Genomic DNA, 8656 nt, shown 5'->3' with positions numbered 1-8656 from the left:
ATTAACGCGGCCCTACCAATATGGGTATATTAATACTTAAATCTGGGTATTTTAATTTCGAATGCGCATTTTTAAAAAACCGAACTTATCTATAGATCTCTTATATCTAGAATAATCTAGATCTACAACACCCAGACCATAGACTATGGTTCTAGATCTATTTAAAGATATTTTTTTTAAAATAACTCAATAGATCTAATAAAGTCATGATTTCCACTCTATTTTCTCTAGATCTAGACCATACATGAGATCAATATGAATGTTTATAGATAGATCTAGTCTACGTCTAGAACTCTAGATAGTAGATCTATCGATCATCTATGTCTATACTTAGACTATAGTCACATAGTGTCTATAGACTGTATTATAATTATACTTATAATACTGTAACTGTATTAGTGTATAGTGACGGTAATTATAGTCACTATAATCAATAGTGTATTGCCTGTAGATCTAGTACCTGTACTAATATTAGTAGATGTAGATCTATAATAATAATACTTTTTAATAGTAGAAAGTAGATTTATAATCTATCAATTCTATCTAATCTAGACTAGATGTAGATCTAAATCTAGACTTCACTTTCACATCACATGATTATTGATACAGACACTGAATGAAACGAATGCAGTGATTATATTATAGTTTATACTGATTATACTTATAGCTCTACCAGTTGATTATCATCATCATCATAGATAATAATCTAGACTAGTATTCTAGATCTATAAATAATTATAGTCACCGTGATAGTGCCCTTTTTAGTCAATGTAGTCAAGTCAAGATAGTGGAACGTAAACTCGAAGGTTTAATACAATACAGTATAAGTAGAGTCTATGAGTTAGTATAAGATCTAATTATTTTGTTTCTTTGTATGTCAATGTCTCTATTAAAATAATTAATATCATCAGCCATATCATTTTAAATATTAAAATAGTAGACATAGATTTCTGTAGCTGATTTGAGAGGCCCAACGAGGCAAGAGTCTATTACTATTAGTACTCTGTCTCTTGATCTATCAAGTAGGCCTACTTAGCTAGTGCATTAGCCTTAGCCATAGTGTAGTCAAATCTTGACAACTAGTCTTCTAGATCTAAGCTTCTAGAATAATTAGATCTAGATCCAGTTTAGATTTAGAATATAAAAGTATTTTACTAGCTAAAATACTAAATCTACTGATCTAAATTCTAGATAGATATACAATATATAGATCCAGTTTAGATTTGGAATATAAAAATATTTACCAGCTAGAATTCTAAATCTACTGATCTATACTTAATATTTTAGATATATTATATGACATCTACAAAAATTATTATTAAGATATAATTATAGAATCTAGACTAGTTATTTATGTACATAAAATATATAAATAAAAGATAAAATTTATGCAGGCCTAGATCCCATAAATTTATTATTGATCCAGATCTATCAGTAAAAGTTACCTTCGATGGGAAGTTTTACCCAATCTAATCTATACAAGACAATTTATAATCCATGCCTCGCCTACACCCCATACATTAAATAATAGTTCCCATTCCATGCCATGCCCAGACCCATGAGTTCATGAAATAATAAATGATGTGGTGTCAAGTTGGATCTATCCCCTGAAATTCAGCACTTTAATATAAAACTCACATATCTAGTTAATTATTTGCTATGACACTCTGATCAACTTGGACTTGTGTGATACATATATGTTTCTTATCAGATTTAATTAATGAAGTTTTGGTGCATTTTAAGGCTACAAAAGTATCATCAGGTGCATTCTAACCATTGGTATTTTTCCTGGCAACATTTCTATTCTAGTCTGTGATAAATTATAAATTTTAAAAAAATGTTTGTAATTATGTTTCAGTTATTAACAAGTAGAACCATGCCAACCAGTTCTGATGATGTACCAGAATGGCTCAAGGATCATACTTATACTATTTCTACTCTCTGGGCAGACATTAATAATATTGGCATCTATTCAATATTTATTGTAAGTACTACTATACATTTTTTATTTTAGTTATCTAAAAGATGTTTTATGAAGTGTGATTTTCATGGTTAAGCAACATCCAAATATCGGGGATGGAATTTAACATTTTTCTCTAGTTTTTTTTTATAACACTCTTAAGCAAATTCATCTTTCATGAATGCCTAATATACTTGGCTGTTGTGCAGGCCATTCCTTTACAATAAACTGTTAGATGAAATTAGGCAAAATTATGTCTGATAATTTGTATGTTTGATACAACAATGTATTCAATTTAATAATATTATTTTTTAATTTTAATGTTTTCAAAAGAAATTAGCCATTATGCCTAATTGTATAATTACAGTTATGTTTGGAAATGCAAGAAAAGGGCATGCATTCCTGACAAGTCAATGATTGGTTGCACCTCTTAAAGGTAAGGTACTGCAATTTTTCCCTATGCACTTTTCTCATAAGCTGAAGTACTTGTATTTTTGAAAAACTAGTTTTCCATGAAAATGTAAATCATAATATATGTTATAGTTGCTTTTAGATGAGTGCAATGTCCATCAAATTAACTGAATATCTGCCTTCACCTTTAGTAATAATTCATAACTATTAAGGTCAGGGCCATGTCTACACATTAACACAGTAGCTCCTTTTAGGTACAAACTATTTTTAGAATAGCAAAATTATATAATTATACTTAATAACATATATATGTTTAGCATGGTCAACACATATGTCACACATATTTTTATTTTTTTTAAAATCCTTTTATTTATTTTTATAACTAGATAACTTTCTGTTATGAGAAAAGATGAGATTCTTGGACTCCTGCATAGCACCACAAGAAAGGAAAATCCCATCATGTTGCAAAATAAAAGTCTTGGACCAATTTTAATTTAAGATATATATATTATACTGTAAGCTCTATACATATTTATGTATATCCTGTCATTCAGCCAACAGGTTTGAATTTAGTATTTCTTTAAATCTGTTTAATATTGTACTTGAAAACTATTAATCTGAGCCCCATTAAAACAATAGGGAGTGCAGTGAATGAATGGTAAAGCACTTGGCTTCTGAACTGAGGGTTCCTGGGTTCGATTAAGACTGGGATTTTCAATTTCAGAATTCAAAAGGCTAGGGATACATGGCAATAGTAAGGAATAAGTAAATGGCTGAATGGTTAAATCATGGGTTTGAATCTCTGTGAAGACTCAGATTTAAATTTTTTAGATTTTTGGGTGCCCCTGAGTCCACCTAACTCTAATGGGTAGCTGACTTTCGTTTTGGTTGGTTGTTGTGCTGGCCACATGATGCACTGGCCAAAGAATCAAATGACCTTAACATCATCTGCCCTATAGATTGTGAGGTCTGAAATGGGATTTTTTTTCAAAAGGTGGTTGGTTGTGGTGCTGGGTACATGACACCCTCGCTAACCATGGGGCACAGAAACTGATAAACTTTATATCATCTGCCCCATAGATTGCAAGATATGTAAGGGAAATTTTACTTTTTTAAAATTAAAATAAGAATCTAACAAAAGTAAACATATAAAATATGGTGCATTCTCCTTAAAACTAAAACCTGGTGCGAAGGTTTAAAATGTTGGCAAAAAAAAAGCAACATCATATATTCTTAATTCCCTTTGCAAAACTTACTGAGAAGAACATGCATGTTGTTCCCTTATACATTTCTTGACAGAGAAAATCTTGTTTATATTAGATTTGCATTAAGCAAGTTAGGAAAAAAATTATAATCATTATTTCAAATGGTTGTATCTAAAACCTTATGAATCATTTTTCAGTTTTAAGTATATTGAGATGAATGGATAATCATGAAATTATTAAATAATTGCTGCTATCATTCCATTGACTAAAGAACCATAATTTTTTTTTTTTTTAATTCATTTCAAAATGATTTTTTTCAAGCATAGAGTTCACATAGATCTTGAGTGAATTTTTTTTTTTATTTGACTAATGCTTCAATTTTATTGTATTATATTAGTTTTTAATTTTTATTACCCAGAATATTTAAAAAATGAGTACACTATTTTCATGTAATAATGTAACTTGTTATTCACACAATGCTCAAAATACGCTATAATCTTTAGGCCATACAGATTTGTATAAATTAACTTGTTTAAATACATTGTAAATGTATATTGTTTGGATAAGAATAAAGTTTTTCTGTAGACAATTATTGTTCAAGATTTGTTGATGCTCCTGCTTAATCAATTATATATACAGGTCATTAGTTTTAACACGTTGGATAATAAATGACAGTACAAGTTAGTGAATGAAAATTTGTCATTATTTCAGCTGCTTTAGGCCTACATCAATGTGAGGTACCAGTACTTTGATTGTGTCATATAACAATTTAAAGCAACATTTTGAAATGAATAGTCTGTAGAATTGACAGTAAATACATTTAAGTGATGGGCTGTGATCTGCATGAATTGAGAGCTGATCATGTATTGAATTTGTGTTTTTGATCTTTACTTCAAATAAATGTTAATGAGCAATTAATTTTTAATGAATAAATAATTTAAAAATAAATACAAAAGAACCATAAACATCTACTTTAGTTTAATAAAATTTTTTTCATCAGAACATAATTTCCAACTTTGCATTCTTAAAATAAAATATAATTTATTTAGAGTAGAGTCAGAACACAAAATCATAGTTTTAAAATATTAAGTAAATTAAGGTAAGCTGTGATCTCTTATAAACATTTGTATATAGACTATACACAATTTAATTATTATTTTTCATCAAATTGCAGGAACTAGTACATGTACTTATGCCTATTTGACAATAAAAAACCTTAGTCAATGAAATAGTAATACTAGTAAATGAGATAAAAGTAAACTAAATATCATCAATGCTATTGAAGCCACACTTGTTTTTTTTTAAATCTTGTTTGGTGGACTGCAATCAAAGTTGCTATTAATTTTACTGATCGTCTTAGCTGAAATGCCAGTGTCGTCTCTTTGAAACCTGAGCTTATTTTCTTGGTAACTGTAAGTCCAGATATTTGGAGTTTCATTTTAAGCACCTATACTTTCCGAAATGGCATTCCGATAGGCAAAACCATTTGCCTAACATGTCATATGCACGTTAAGAGGTACCACAGAAATGCTTTAAAGACAAGCTTAGGCGCCAACTTACTTTAACTGACATAGAATAAGAGAGCACCTGGTTGCATACAGCTTCAGAACGAGACAGCTGGAGGTCACTTACAAAGGTGTGGTATACACCAATTAACATTAATTGCAGAGGGTAGACGGCAAAAAAAAACCAACTGATTCTGCCACAGGTGGACAATGGTTATGCCTGTGCTCAGTGTGGCATAATATGTAGGTCACAGCTGGGGCTGAGTAGCCTCTGGAAACATAGCATTCCTCATAAGTCTTAGGAATCAAAGACAAGCCTATCATTTTTGTAGCATAGTTTGTAGCTTCTGTAAATGCATGAAATGCCGTCACAAATGACACAAGTCCTCTGTGAGTTTGATGGATTATAAACATCTTACTTCTTTGCCTTATATTAAATGGTCCTTCTCTCTGTTCCACCTGGTACTTGCGTTTATCTAAATATCATTGATATATCGTAACACGTCATCAAAATAAAAGCTAGAATCTCTGCAACTCGTGTACAAGTCAGAAGTCATCAATAACACTTGCCATTTAAAAAATAACAATTTAGATTAGTCAAATTAGTGACTGATTATTCGATTCATTTAGGCCTATAAATTTTTTATTTGAATATATAATGATCCTTTACACTTTGTGACTTTACTAGTATACTTTGGAGTAGACTTGTTGAGCTAAAGTCGGAAGTACACATTGAGTTTTACTGTGATCTACTAGATCTAGATGTAGATCTATCCCTATATATATTATATTAAATAGAAGTAGAGAGAGTATCTCATCAATACTGACAATAGTATCTGTCATATCGTGATCAGTAGGCGGCTGCAGGTTTATAGATCTATTCCATGACAAAAACCCTGGCTAGATTTAGATCTACTGGTCTAGACATCTAGATCTAACTAGAATTAAACTAGAAAACTGAATTAGAGAAGTAGCTTTCTGGATCTAGAACCAGAATCTATATTATTAATATTAGATCTAGTTGCGTCGAACGCTTAATTTTTGGTTGTTGTTTTTAATAAATGCACATAAAATACATTGTATTTTGGCAATAAAAATACCCAGTTGGTAGTCAAGTAATTCTAATAATTAATTAATGAATGACTTATCAGTATTTGTTTTAGATCTATCAGATTCATATGACTATGACTTATTTCTTATTATTTATACTTATTTTGTATCATTCGTCCAAGAAAATCTAGCTCTAGATCTATTTCATTTTAGATTAGGCTATAGTTGTTTTTTTTTTTGGTCATTTTATTTAGGCTACAATATTACCGAGATGAACTTTTTCTTTGTTTCCCACGAGACGTGTATGCCTATAGCCTAGTCCTTTCGATAATAATAATTAAAAAAAAACGATTAGAAATGCGTAGCTTGGAGTGTCAAAACTGTATTAGGCCTCCTATTTTTATTTTTATTTCGTGCAATTTAGTATATCGTAACAAATACGCATTTAGAGGAACGGTAGACGGGTCTTCATCCAGATTTAGTGTAAATAAACCAAACACAGAAACACTGAAAGATTGTATTTTCGGAATTTAGATTCTATTTTTTTGAAAAAATGTGGCATTTTATAGGGTGGTCGAAAAAAATAACTTTTGTGACGATCTCTTATTCGGGAAAATTGTATCTTTTATATCAGATAGTCAGAAAATGGATGAAGTTTTTACACATCTAATCAAATAGAGCGTACGAAAGTTTTACACCCATTGCAAGGGACTGACGGAGTAAATCTCTTCTTTGGCATCATCATGGATTTCTCCACATTGCACCATGCGCAAAAATGATGCGCGACGGCACTTCGACTCTCTTTGGCTTTGTAAAAAACTCGAAGCTGGTGTTCCATTAGTATAGTTCCATGGTCTGCCCAACAATTTTAATTAGTACATTATAAAGGCTGTCTTAATCGATAAAAAATAATGATTACAAAGAGAGTTTGTGTAAACTCAAACTAGAAAGGCGACTCTCGAATGGTCCATCAATTGACAATAGGTCATCCGTTTGGTTAGCAATGCAGGTAAAAAGGCAAGTTTCAGTAGAAGCTATGAAGTAGAAGCTATGAAGTAGAGGCTATGGAGTAGAAGCTATGAAGTAGAGCCTATCAAAAACTAAAATATTCCCCCCCACCCCCACCCCCTTCAAAATAGGTTTTTGTGGGACGAAAGTGTTGCCGACGTGGTAGTGTGATTTGTTATCATAGTTATTATTATATTGTTAATTGTTACGAGTGTGACTTATTATTATATTGCTAATTGTCACGAGTGTGAGTTATTATTGTATTGTTAATTGTCACAATTTTGAGTTATTATTATATTGTTAATTGTCACGATTGTGTTTGAAAAGGGCTGTGTTGACTTTTCGCCACAATCATCTTACATGTGGATTTGGAGGTGCCGTTAATATAGTTCAATCACTATTAAGGCACAATGGTATGGCATAGTGTTAAATAAAACTTTCTTGAGGTTAATAATTTCAAACTCAAACATGAAACAAATATAAAGTGTAGATACAGCAACTATAATATTGATTATCAAAGACCAACCGTGTACATTAATTGGTGACTAGTAGACTCACTCTCCAATTAACGACTCTCCGCTTCTTAACTCTTTCAGCCTGTTGCTAAAATAGCAATGGATGCGGGCAAAAATGGCTACCAGTTTTTGTTTACAATAGGGTTATAAAAATATTTTTTATCTCATAAACGGTAAATCACAGATAAATAAAGTTATATATCAAATTAAAGCAAAGATCTTCACCAACACAACTCTTTTAATCTTTTTGTAGTTTATTTAATTTGTATAGATGATTTTGCAGGTTGAATAGGATGGAAAAAAATAAAAGAGTAAAAAAATTTTTTTTTGTCTAGGTTTGTTATACATAATATATGTATAATATTGCTTGAAAAGAGTATATTTTGTACTCATTTTAAAGTAAATTCATTTTGATAAACATAAATCAAGTTTTTTTTTCCTAATTTCTTGCTTATTTATTTTAATTTAATTTTTTTTCTAAATTGCATTAATTTTAATTAAACTACTTTTTTTTCCATATCTATTATAAAATAATTTTTTTTAATTTCTTTATTATTACAGTCACCATAAATTATATATTAAACTACATAGATATGCATAAGAATTCTTTTTTACCCTTTCTTTATTCTTTTAAATGTAAATAATTTGTAATTTCATGTCTTAGATCATAGTCAAATTTTTTTCGCAATTTTTTTTTCTTTGCAATAACATCAATATATACTCTTTATTTTTTTTGTATTGACCATTTTGACTAAATACTTTTCATTAATTAGAAAGAGGATTCATTTCTGAATAATTTGATATACAACACTTAAACATGCAGTGAAGATTATAAAACAGATATTACCTTAGACGCGTAGAGTTGTAAATCCAATTCGAAATCATTTTTGGCAAAAAACAATATCCAGTGAAATAGGAATAATATTTACATTTTACACACACACACACACATATATATACATTTATTTACATTACATAGATGCTACTGCCACTACTCGAAAG

At 30.0% G+C, this 8656-nt stretch overlaps 1 long non-coding RNA gene across 1 annotated transcript; it reads left to right on the top strand.

Moving 5' to 3' along the window:
- Positions 1–417: 417 nt before the first annotated feature.
- Positions 418–4460, top strand: LOC129924637 (uncharacterized). Its single transcript, XR_008776651.1, has 4 exons — positions 418–840; positions 1859–1984; positions 2328–2396; positions 2758–4460. It is a non-coding gene; the product is annotated as an uncharacterized LOC129924637 (long non-coding RNA).
- The last annotated feature ends 4196 nt before the right edge of the window (positions 4461–8656 follow it).

The sequence above is a fragment of the Biomphalaria glabrata genome, chromosome 2 (assembly GCF_947242115.1).
Source record: "Biomphalaria glabrata chromosome 2, xgBioGlab47.1, whole genome shotgun sequence".
Lineage (NCBI taxonomy): Eukaryota > Metazoa > Mollusca > Gastropoda > Planorbidae > Biomphalaria > Biomphalaria glabrata.
This window is presented reverse-complemented; position numbering and strand designations above follow the sequence as displayed.